We start from the raw sequence: 12,950 nt of genomic DNA on the forward strand, positions 1-12,950 counted from the left end.
CTTTATGTCTGGGAAACTTCTGCAATTGCCATGAGGATTTGTGTATTGATGGCCGTGATTCTAGAGGGATTCGCTCCAAAGCCCCACCTCTAGAGTGGATTCTGTCTCTCTCCTGACCCCATGGTGATGCCTTCATGATGAAGTGACACTTCTTCCTAAAACATTCACTCATTGTCTCCTTACTCATGAACCTGCTGCTCTGAGGGTAAAATTTCAGTTCTCAGTTCTTAAAAGCATTTTCTTCAATGTTTCTGTCCCGTGCTTTTGAGCAGAACCACCTCTGGTTCTGAGCCTTCAGAGGGAGTGCCCTCTGCATATGGAGTGAGTGTTTGTCAGTGCCTGCTCCTCAGGATCGGAGGTGAGCTGCTGGAAAAATTACATCATTCCAGAGCCAGAGAGAAGTTTACTCAGAAAGTTGCCAAACAGCTTTAGAAAAAAAAAATAGGCCAGGCATGGTGGCTCACAGGTGTAATTCCAACACTCTGGGAGGCCAAGGTGGGGGGATCACTTAAGTCCAGGAGTTTGAGACCAGCCTAGGCAACATAGTGAAATCCTGTCTTTACAAGAGATAGAAAAAAATGAGCTGGGTGTGGTGGTGAATGCTTATAGTCTCAGCTACTCTGGAGGCTGAGGTGGGAGGATTGCTTGGGGTCCGGAGGTCAAGGCTGCAGTGAGCTGGATTGCACTCTAGCCTGGGCAACAGAGTGAGACCCCGTATCAAAAAAAATGAAGAAAAATAATATTTAGCAAGGATAAAATATTATTAGCTCATTGGCACCGGTGATAGTGAAGCATGTTGATGAAAAAAGCAAACTCTGTACAACATGTGAAGAGGTTTATTCTGAGCCAGTATGAGTGACCAGAAATTACAGGCAAAGACATAAATTCATACATGGAAGGTGCACACTGGTTCAGCCTAAAGAGGCAGGATATCTTGAAGAGGCGGAGACTTATAGGTCATAGGTGGATTCAATGATTTTCTAATTGGCAATTAATTGAGTTGGCAATTGGTTGAATTAAGTAAGCTTTGTCTAAAGGCTCGAAGACAGCAGAAAGAAATGCTTAGTTATGATAAGGAGGTTGTGGAAGCCAAGGTTCTTGTCATGTAGATGAAGCCTCCAAGTAGCAGCCTTCAGAGAGAATAGATGGCAGATGTCCCTTTTAGGGCCTTAACGTTTCAGGCTCTTAGTTAATCTCTTCTAGATCTGGGAACAGCCTGGCTGCATAAATGGAGATTCTTTCCAGATGCAAATTTCCCCCATGAAAGATGGCTTTGCAGGACCGTTTCAAAATGTGTCAAATAAATATATGTTGGGAGAAAATATTTTTATTTTCTTCAGAGCCTGTCTGCTTTGTGGTGCTATACCAGAGTCAGGTTGGAATTTGGCATCTTAATGCCACGAACAGTCTTCTTTCAGTCTTCTTTAAGTCTTATGATCTGTATTTTAACGTTAATGCTGGTCAGTTTTCCCTAAACTGCAAAAGGCCGGGGAATGGGTAAGATGAAGTACGCCAGATGAAGTATGCCTAGCCTTCTTTCCTGTCGTGGCCAGGAAATCAGTTTTTCAGGTTCCTCCAGGGTTCTCTTGGCCCTGGAGGGGGTCTGTTCAGTCTGTTGAGGGGTTAGGATTTTATTTTTGGTTTGTAAACATAAGCTTTCTAAAGATTCAGGTGCCCCTTGGTGTGTTTTATGTTAACTATTTAAAGAAGAGCACGAGTCCAGAATGGAGCCTAGTTAGTGACGGATACAGAAACAAGGGGCATCGGTGATAGAAATATGTCACCCAGTGCCGTACGGTGTCACCAAACACTGACCTCGGCCTCCTGTGATGAGCAAGGAATGGCTGCATGAAAGGCTGCCGAAATCCTTTGCTTTGCTTTTGCTAATAAAAACCATATTTAAAGTGTCCTAGATATGTAAGAAGATTCTATGGGGAATTGTTTCATAATAAAAAGAATGGTGAGCACATGTGAACATTCCTAATTTATTCACTACGATTTTATAATCGACATTATTGAGGTATAATTTACATACAGTAAAAGGCATCCATTTACAGTGCACAATTCAATTTATTTAAAGTGTTCAATTAGCTGAGTTTTGTACACACCCATGAAGTCACTGCCAAAATTTAAGAAACAGAATATTTCCATTTACCCCTGAAAGTTTCCTTCTGTCCTTTTGAAGTTTTTCTCTGTTTCTGTCCCTGGCCTCATGCAACCACTGATCTGACTGATCTGCTTTTTGTCACTGTGGACTTAGCTGCATTTTCTAGACTTTTACAAGTAGCATCATGCAGTATAGACTCTTTGTGTCTGGCTTTTAAAATCTATCATGATGAATTTAAGAGTCACCGTGTGGTTGCAGGTATCAGCTGTCCACACCCCTGACTCTTTCACCGTGCTTTTTTCTTTGGTTAAGCACTATTCTTTCATATGACTATACCAGTTTGTTTATCCATACCTATTGATGAGCATCTGGGTTGTTTTAGTTTTCAGTTATTATGAGTAATGCTGCTGTAAAGGTTCATGTACAAGTCTCTGTGTAGACTTATATTTTCATTTATTTGGGGGAAATACCTAGGAGCAGACTGACTGGATCCTATGGAAGGAATATGTTTACCTTTTTTTCTTTTTGAGACAGTCTTACTGTTGCCCAGGCTGGAGTGCAATGGTGCGATTTCTGCTCACTGCAACCTCCCCCTCCTGGTTCAAGCGATTCTCCTGCCCCAGCCTCCCAAGTAGTTGGGACTACAGGCACACACCACCATGCCTGGCTAATTTTTGTATCTTTAATAGAGATGGGGTTTCACCATGTTGGCCAGGCTGGTCTTGAAGTCCTGACCTCAAGTGATCTGCCCTCCTCAGCCTCACAAAGTGTTGAAATTACAGGTGTGAGCCACTGCGCCAGGCCGTATGTTTTCCTTTTTAAGAGACTGCCGTAGAGTTTTTCTAAATGGTTGCACCATTTTGCATCCTCACTGGCAGTGTATGAGAGTTCTAGTTGCTCCACATCCTTGCCAACATTTTGCATTGTCGATTTTAAGAAAAGTGTAAATTCATGCAAATTGATGGTTCAAATGTATATAATTATGTATGTTACAAATAATACTGGAGAATTTTTGTTTTTTAGTGACTGAAGAAGTTTTTGAACTTCCCCTTCCTTTTCTTTTCTTGTGTTATGTTAAATCGAACACTTAGGAAAGTAAATTTGAATTCTTAAAGTCATAATGACCTTTTAACCTATTACAGCTGTGGTTAACAAAATTCACCACTTTTAGTATCCTGGCAGGGAAAACTTTATTTCTTAAATATCTAAATTACAACTAGAGAGAAAAAAGAAAAGCAAAAAAAAATGATTAAAAGTTGTATAGAGGAGGCGGCTTAGGTTGGAATGTGGTAATTTCCATCATAGTCCTAATTATGTATGGTTGTGTTGCTGCTCTCAAACCAGAGCACTGCTTATAGGTTTCACAGGCTGGCACCAAGTTGAGCCACACCACTCTTGCTAACCTCTATGATGCTTTCTCCAATTTTTCATTCTCAACTGTCACTTACTCTGGGCATTTTAACAGAGGCTTCTAGAAGACTGAGGGTCCTGAGAAGTTGGCAGTGGCTGTGACCAATTCTCTAGCTTGCCTGGTGGCCTCGTTGTTGCCTATGACTGCCTGTCCTGTGAAGTTATCAGCAAACAAAGCAGCTGGCATGGGGTGGAGGGGGAAGGCCTGGGGGAGAAGGAAGGCAAGGTTGGGGTGGTCACTGAACCACCATCTGACTCTAGCAAGGACACGGGGAAGTTTTGAGTTCAGCTCCAGCTGGACTTTAAGAATGTATGGGGCTCCATTTTAAGGTGAATGAGTGTGAAGAGTGCAGAGAGAAGGAGACGCAAGGAAGAGAGTGAGAAAAAAAAGAAGGAAAAGCTTTACGACCAAAGAAAAGAGTTTTTTTTCTAATACGAAAATCATATACAGCAGTTTCCTTTTCTTTCTTTCTTTTTTTTTTTTTTTGGTTTTAAGGAATGAAAAGTTTATTAGGCAAGAAGGAAGGAAGGAAGAAGAAAATGGCTCCTTCGTGCAGAGACAGAGGGAGGGGGGATTCGAACAGAGAAAATCCCCAGTTTCCCCTTTTTATAGTAAGAATAAAACATTCACTGATAACCTCTGCATACTATTGCAATCGCATTTTTGGAGGCGGAGTCCCAGCACCGTCCGAATGATCTGTGGCACCTGGATGTGTCAGCCCATCAGTGCGTCCTCACCTAAAGCACAGCATGTGTGGGGTGGCACCTGGGTGAAGGGGAGAATGAGCCCCGGGGTTAGACCAGGAGCCTGCCTCTGAGGCTTCCTGACCTCTGCTTCCCTGGGCCTGTGTCCTTATCTGTCATGCTGCGGTGATAACGCCCTCATCACAGGGCTTCTGTGAGGATCCAAATGAGACAATGTGAGAGCCTTTTTGTTCATAACACATATTTTCACATTTGTCAGTTTGTTCATGAGAGTTCAGTTCTGAACAATCTCTTTGTCATCTATCTCCAAGGGTGTAGTGGGAATATAGGATTAGAAAAACCTTTTTGTTTTGGGTATCTTTTCTTTCTGTTGTTTTGACTATCAGCAGCCCTGATACTTGTAGACAGGCAGTGCTTGAAGGAGAAAGATCTTGGCTCACAAAAGTTTAATCCTTTCCGTTTAATGACTGTAGCTTAGCATATTTTAGTTATTGTCATTTTGGATTTCATACTATCTGGCCTCACAGAATTGCACCAAACCTGTCCTGCCCCCTGATACTCTCCACAATTTTTTGTAATGAGTTTTGTTACCAGGATGCCTGACGTTTCCATGCCTACAAGTCCTGTTTTCCAAACTGGCTGTTCTCAGGCTGGCAAGAGTGAGCTGATTTCACTCCAGAAACATTTTAAACTTCCTGAAAGATTAAGTGGCTGTGAGCACTCCCACAGAGCCTCTGCAGTGTTCTTTGTTAAGGTCAAGGTTCATGCTTTCTTTACCAATTTGATGATTTTTCTGTAATTCTCTATCTGAGAGGTAACGTCCATCTGAAGCTATTCTGTAGCTGCCCATCTAAAGGCCCATTTTCCTACTGTCTCTCCTTCCTTCTAACGCTTCGATCTCCGGACACTTTGTCAGTGATTCTGGCTTCCAGAACGCCTACCTGTTCTAGGGGAATATGTAATCTGTGAACGGCCTTGGACATGCTTCCCATGGTGTTTGACACTCAAGGCTAAAAATAGCAAGAAGAGGCCTGAAGCATTCTCCAAGGAAATGAAATCGAATCACGTAACTGGATTATTCTTGGTTATCTTGCAGATATCCACATGACCAGACGTCTACAAATGGTGGTGAGATCATTTCTCGTCGCCTTTTAATCTGTTGGCAGCTGACTTCTGAAAATGTCTTCAGAGTTTTTTCTTTTTTCCCCAAACCAAGGGCAGCCAGTAATTTTGAAACTTTGCATATCGGATTGTCACTGTGACTTCCACAAGTAATTTTGCAAAGTTCGTTTTTCCTTCTTTCCTCATTTCAGGCTTTTTTTTTTGGAGGGGGTGGGGGTGGTTTTACTTTTTCACAGTGGTTGCTAAGAAAGAATCTTCTGTTTATAGGCTCCTAACAAATAGTGACAGCTGAAAGACAAATATGGTGCTGTGTTTGCAGGACGATGGAAGGGGGCCAGCAACCCGCAGCCTGCAGGCACACACGCTCACAAGGAGGCCTTTGAGAGTGCTGCCTGGCATTGTGCATCCACAGATTGCTTGAAATAATTAAAAAAGGTGTTTGCCTCATACTTTCAATGACAACTTATTTCCAGAGATCCACCAGCATTGTACAAATCAATAGGATTGTCAAGGTTTTGTGTTTTGTTTTTGGATCTCAAAGCTTTTGCTTAACAGGGGCCGAAACACAGAAAGATTTGAATCTACTTTCACAACAGGATTCTTTGACCTTTGGGTCAGATGCTGGAGGGTCATAAACCAGGAAGCCAGGGGTGGGTTCGTTCATGTTCACCTTTCTTTGTTTGGGAGAATTTCCTCCATTCTAGTGTTGTCCTAGAGCAGGGTGGTGGCGAATGGGCTGCAGTTTAGAAAAACATTATGCAAAGAAAAGAGAAAGTGATGGTGTCTTTCTATCTAAGGCCGGCATATAAATAGGGATTTGGGTTTTTCGTTTCATAATTTCAGTCTGAAGGAAATGGTTACCTGGGGTAACATAGAAGACCCTGAAATTATAACTACTGAAAAGGAGGCCTAGTGGAGGTGGGCTGAGCGTGTCACCCTTGGCCAAGGATCACAACACGAGATCAGAATAGCAGTAGGTGATGCCGTGCTGATGATGAGGGTGACACACAGGCAGCCCAGTGGGCTCCAGGCACTCTTATAAGCACGCTTTATGCACATACCAGTACTCAACACAGCACTGGCGGGTAGGCATTGCTACGATCCCGATTTACAAGGAAATGGATGGCAGAAATACCTTGTCCAAAATACACAGTACATGGCAAAGCTGTGGTTTGAATCCAGGCAGTTTGGTTCAGACCTGGTGCTTAAAGCTCAGCACTACGCTTCCTCTTTTGGGATTCCAGTGCTTCTCAAAGTCTGAGACTTTGTTCTCTATTTCTTTTTCTTTTTCTTTTCTTTCTTTCTTTTTTTTTTTTTTTTGAGATGGAGTCTCGCTCTTTCACCCGAGCTTGAGTACAGTGGTGCGATCTTGGCTCACTGCAACCTCCACCTCCCAGGTTCAAGCAATTCTCCGGCCTCAGCCTCCCAAGTAGCTGGGATTACAGGCATGCACCACCACATCCGGCTAATTTTTGTACTTTTGGTAGAGATAGGGTTTTGCCATGTTGGCCAGCCTCATCTTGAACTCCTGACTTCAGGTGATCCACTTGCCTTGGCCTCCCCAAAGTGCTAGGATTACAGGCATGAGCCATTGGGTCTGGCCTTGTTCTATATTTATCAACAGCACCTCTACCTCTGGGGAGACTGCCTCAAAAGGGTTTTTCACTAACTTGGTAGGAGAGAATGCCTTTCCTGCCTCTTCTTTTCTCCTAACCCTTCTCTGAAAAATGTCTTTGTGTATAGAATCCTGGAATGACTGGAGGGAACACATGGAGCTTTGATGTGAAAAGGACATTAAAAGATTTCGTGTCAATTTTTTCAACACAACACACAGCACAGAATCTGAACTTCCCAATTCATTGTCACCATTCTGAATTTTCTTTTTCAGCCCAGAAGTGTTGGATTGGTCATTTGGTTTGGGCTCTATGTCAGAAAACATTTGCAGACAAATGGCAAGGCAGGGCTCAGACAGTCCTCAGAGGGGACATTTGTGAGATTTTGATTCTGCTAGAGAGCCGAGATATGCATTTGTCTGTAGGAAACTGATGAAGCTGGGTCGTCATTGCCTTCAAAATGAAATTCATACATGGGGTTGGCCGGGCTCCTCCTTGCCTTCTTATCCTCCAACAGGTGATTTTGCAAATGTGATTCTGTCTGTAATTCCTTCCTGCTCTTCTTCCCCTAGAAAATTCTAGTATAAATTTTCTCTTTTCCCAACTCAGAGATACTTTATATTCTCATTCAAAAACAAACTGGAAGAGTAAAATACTAGGAAAAACATAAAAGTTCCTACAAACAAGAGACTACCCTGCACTGTTTGAGGCTGAGTGGAGATGTACTGTTCATCTTATACTCACCTCTGTCATATGATTATTTTATAAAATGCACATAGTGTTACTTTAAAATAGAAATCTAGTTAATTAGACAGAACACAACTTCAACTAATTTTAATATTTATTGAGCATAACATGTACGTGGCAAGGATCTGAGGGTGGCCTTGGGAAGCCCCCACCTGGGCAGTGGGGGAGAGGTGGGATTGATAACTTAGGAGAGATGAGATGCATGCAGGGACTGAAATACAAACCAACAAATGCTCCGTGTAGCAGCAAGATGATCTTACTAGAGCACAGAGGAAGCAGTAGGAAGAAGTGGTGGACACACACCAAAGAGTTCAATATTTCAGCTGAATTTTGAAGGATTCATTCACTTCTTTGCTAGTGACCATGACAGGTGCAGAGCATATGGTGGGGGAAAAAGGCCCAGGCCCACCCCCAGAGCAGACACGGAGCTGCTGAGAGGACCATGAGCTGGCCGAGGCCTGAGCTGGCAAGAGGAGACTGCTGTGGGCAGTGATCTTCATGGCTGGAGGCACAGCTGAGCTCGGGTGTTGGCAGCAGGAGGAGCCGTCGTTCGCCAAGAGTCCAGTCGACACCAGTCGTCCTTGAGGGGCACTGACCCAGAGACCGGGGTCGTCAGGCCACACCCTGCAGGGGCCAGCATAGAAGGCAGGCCACACTCCCACCACTGCCAGGAGGACTCCGCACGTTTCCCCTATCCCCAGACCATCTTGGGAAGGAAGAAGGAAGGGGAGAAATCGTCTGTTAGCGAGTGTACTTGGAGCTTGATGAGTGTTTACCAAAATTAAGTTGTCTTAAACTGGAAAAATCTGAGATAATATTGATCACTGAATTTGAGTGAAAGTAAAATTTTACTGCCACCACCCAGCGGGAAGTTGACAGGGACAATTGAGCGGGTTACATAGTACATGATTCTATTTGTATGAAATATCTAAAGCAGGCTAATCCGCAGAGACAGGAAGTTGATTAGTGGTTGCCAGGGACTGGGTGAAGGAGAAGGGGAGTAACTGCTAATGGGTACAGGGCTTTTTTTTTTTGTGATAAAAATGTCCTAGAATTAGATAAGTGATGGCTGCAAAACTTCTAAATATACTAGCAACCACTCAGTTGTACACTTTATAGGGCTATGGCCTGTGAATTATATCTCAGTTAAAAAACGCAAAAAGATTAGACTGGTGAAACAAAATAAGCAAGCTACAATCTTTTTTCACACATTTGAGTAGCAGTATGAGTAGAGCCTCATATGCTAGCTGATAATCATTAATTAATCATCAATCATTAATTACTAATGATAATCATTAATAAAACACTGATTTTCCAAATATCTTAATCTGACACTATGTTAGATAATAGTCTATACCTAGCTTTACATTATTTCTACTAAAATAATAAACTTCAGACAGAACTCAACTAGTAATCAGAATTCAACTCAACTGGCACTTGAAGCAAAAAAGTCCTTAGACAACCATGGAAATACAAAGCCATGCACAAAGTGTACGAACCCAATGTGAGACGACACGCGTCAAACAGGTGCTTTCAGTTAAGTCAGTACTTTGCCTTTTTATTTCTTTCATGCTTTGAAGATAAGAAATGAAAAACTATATTTTCTAACTCAGAGTGCTTGCTACAAACACACACATTGTACTTCTCACTGCCATTGAAGTTTGTACTCAGTACAAATTTTTGAATTTTGAAAATTTTCTTTCTTTACTTTCAGATCTATTAATATTGTTATAACAGTAAACTTGTAAGTGGAAAATATTACCGTTATTCTGTTTTAAGAGCAAGACTAAATGTGAGGCGTTTCTTTTACTGTTTCTATCACTCCTGCAGCTGGCCTGGCTGGAAGCCTTGTAGTCACCACCGACTCCACCACTTCCTTCAATCCCTAAAGCCAACCAGTGGCCAAGTCTTGCTTGTTTTATTTTTGTAATGTCTGTCACGTGTATTCCCGCTCCTGCTGCCCTGATCTGGTCGATCACTTCCCCCTGCCGGGACTAGGATCACTGCTGGCTCTTGGCTTCCATCTTGCTCCTCTGGAATCCGCCAGAATCATCTTCCGAAAGCTTCCTGCTGCCCAGGTCACCTCCCGCATGCTCTCCCACTGCATTTCACTCGATTAAACCATTGTTTCCTTCTGCACCAAAGTTTATTTTCTTTACAGAGCTATATCATTTCCAACATTTCTTTCTTTTCATAATTCTATCTTGTTTCTGTCAACTAGAGAGTTTATGATTTTCAAATCCTTTTTAGAAGAATCATCCTTTTTTGAAGCTTCCTGATCATTTACTGCTCACTTTCCCTGTAGAGCGGGTTATCTCTGTTAGCTGCCTGAAATCCTTTCCAGAACAAGGCGGCATTTGGTGTCTTGATTATTGATCTTGGTGTCCTGTAAGTTTCATTCCCGGGGCAGGAAGCTGGGGTGCATCAGAACTGCTGCTCTCTGAAGCAACTTGAGTACTTAATGTCATATATTACAAATAAAAATCCACAAGGTATTTTAATTCTCATCTCTCGACTTTTTTTTTCTATATTTTGCACTGGTTTTTTTTAATTCTCTTCTTCGTTTCAGCATCCTCCAAGTCTTCGTTCAAAGCCTTCTCCCTTTGCTGATGTCTCTTTGTTTTAGTTAGGTATATAGTTAGGCTGCCTCTTTTTCTTAAATAATTTTATAATGAAGACAATCTCTTAAGATAATTATTTTATTTTGCTTTTTTTTTTTTTTTTTTTTTTTTTTTTTTTTTTTACAGACAGTGTCTTGCTCTGTCGTTCAGGCTGGAGGGCAGTGGTGCAATCACAGCTCACTGTAACCTGAACTCCTGGGCTCAAGCACCTCAGCCTCCTGTCAGCTGGGACTACAGACATGTGCCACCTGCCTAATTTTTTATTTTTATTTTTTTTGTAGAGATGGGGCCTCGACATGTTGCCCAGACTGGTCTTGAACTCCTAGGCTCAAAGGATCCTACTGCCTCTGCCTCCCAAAGACCTGGGGTTACAGGCATGAGCCACCCGCCTCTTTATTTTGCTTTTATGAGTCAAAAACCTTTGTCTCTTCTCCCTTAGCATTCATCTAAGTATATATTTTATAGGAGAAAGGCCAAGGGGAAGACCAGGGTGATGTTCAATATTAATATACTGTGCTTCAGAAAAGGAATGACTTAAGCTATTGTCTTGAGAAATAATCTCTAGAACCCTCTATCAAATTAATCACTGAGCATAAGGGGCTCTATTCAGAGAAGTGTTTTTATCAAGCCAAGGAGACCCTGCATACCTGGCTGGAGAGGGAGGAAGGGATTGAGGAAGTAAGGAAAGGCCTGGCCAGCTTCTGGTCCTGGGGATGGCAGGAAGACAGAGAAGGAGAGGAAGGGCACACAGTAAGGTTCCTTTTGACTTCCTGTCTGGAGGCTGTGCTTCAAGGTGAGTTATTCCAAGAGCAGTCTGCATCTCAGGCACATCACAGCGAGCTGGGCAGCCAGTGTGGTCAGGCAGAAAGAGGGCTCTGGGGCTCAGCATTCCAGGGTGCCCTCCACCTTTACAGGGTAGGGATGCAGAGCTGAGAAGCAAAGGATCAACAGCGTGCACAGTGGTGAGGGGAGCTGACCGCACAGCAGAGCCTGGGTGCGAGGCTGGGCCAGAGGCTGGAGGAAGGGCACGGCAGATATTCTGGAGTCTGTAGCCTGTGGGAGCTGACTGGCTGAGTCAGCAGGAAGTGATAATCCTGCCCAGACCCAAAGAGATCAGATTACCAGTGACACCAGCCTCAGGTTTCAGCTTTGAAGGCCAGGAAACACCCAGGGAACAGGGACACAGCCCTGGAGACCAGAAGAGGTAGAGGACGTCATGCCCAACAGCCCAGGTTCTCCCACCACCATAAGATGTTAACTGCTCCCACTCAACCGGGAACTATCTTGGGAAGGAAGCGGAGGAGGGGAGACTACTCGGAGAGACCAAGCATTTTTATCCTGATGAGTGATTTTTTCCTAATAGACTGCTGCCATCTTTGGAACGGATTACACTAAAAAGGATTAGACATTTGGTTAATTTCATCTCTCTATATAAATTTCAGTTATATATAATATATATACACATATGCTATATATTTATATTTATCATATATAGAAGAAATTGCATACTTTACACTGATATGTGTGTAAATTATTTAACTTCGCTACAAGATTTTTGTTATATTAAAAGAAATACATCTTAGTTGTAAAATGTTTGAAAAATAACAGTATCCATAAATCACTGAAGATATGACCATAGTCAGCATTTTTGTGAATAATTTTCAAGTCTTATACCAGTGTATATGTATTTATTAAGTAGAACCTTAAGAAATTTATGAGATTTTACTGTTTCTGACTTATAAAATTAGAGATTTCATACAGTCAACCTAATACATCTGGTCTAGGAGCACACACACATGCACACATGTACACATACATGTACATCTATGTTCTAGATGCATATGTATAGCTGTAAAAATAGATATTCTTCCCTTCAAAAATGAGATTATACTGTTTTATAACTTTTTTTTTTTAATTTAGCAATGTGTTATGAACATCTTTATACATCATTAAATATTTTTCCAGGAGGTTCTTTTTAAGTGATTACGTGGTATTTCACAGCAAAAAGTGCCACAATGTGTTTATTAGATAAATAATATCTAAATACCTATTGTTAGATATTTAGATTTCTAATAATTATTTGATGTCATGAATAACATGGTAATACATAAACTTACAGCTAAATATTTGAACACATTGAGAATTTTTTTTAGAATAAATATATAGAAATGACATTGCTAGAACAATGGATACACAGTGTTTGGAAGTTTTTTTTTTAACTTTTATTTTTGGTTAATGTGGGTACATGTTCAGGTTTGTTATATAGGTAAACTGAGTGTCTTGGGGGTTTGGTGTACAGATTATTTTGTCACACAGGCAATAAGCATACACCGTAGGTAGTTTCTTTTATTTTAAAGTTGATTTATCAATTTACATTCTCTTAACACCATACTGAGATGAATCTTCAATTGGCTGCCAACTTGCTAGGTGAAAAACTGTAACTGATTTTACTTTTGGTTCCTGGGATTGAATAATTATTCCTGTACTTAATAGTCCTATGTTTTCTTTATCTTTATCTTTGTCTTTTTTTTTTTTTTTTTTTTTTTTTTTAAATGATTCCTTCATGGCCTTTGTTTTGTGCTGAGCTCCATATCGAACCTGCCTATATGGGAAGCTGAGCTCACA

This window comes from Symphalangus syndactylus, chromosome 4, assembly GCF_028878055.3.
Source record: "Symphalangus syndactylus isolate Jambi chromosome 4, NHGRI_mSymSyn1-v2.1_pri, whole genome shotgun sequence".
Classification (NCBI taxonomy): domain Eukaryota; kingdom Metazoa; phylum Chordata; class Mammalia; order Primates; family Hylobatidae; genus Symphalangus; species Symphalangus syndactylus.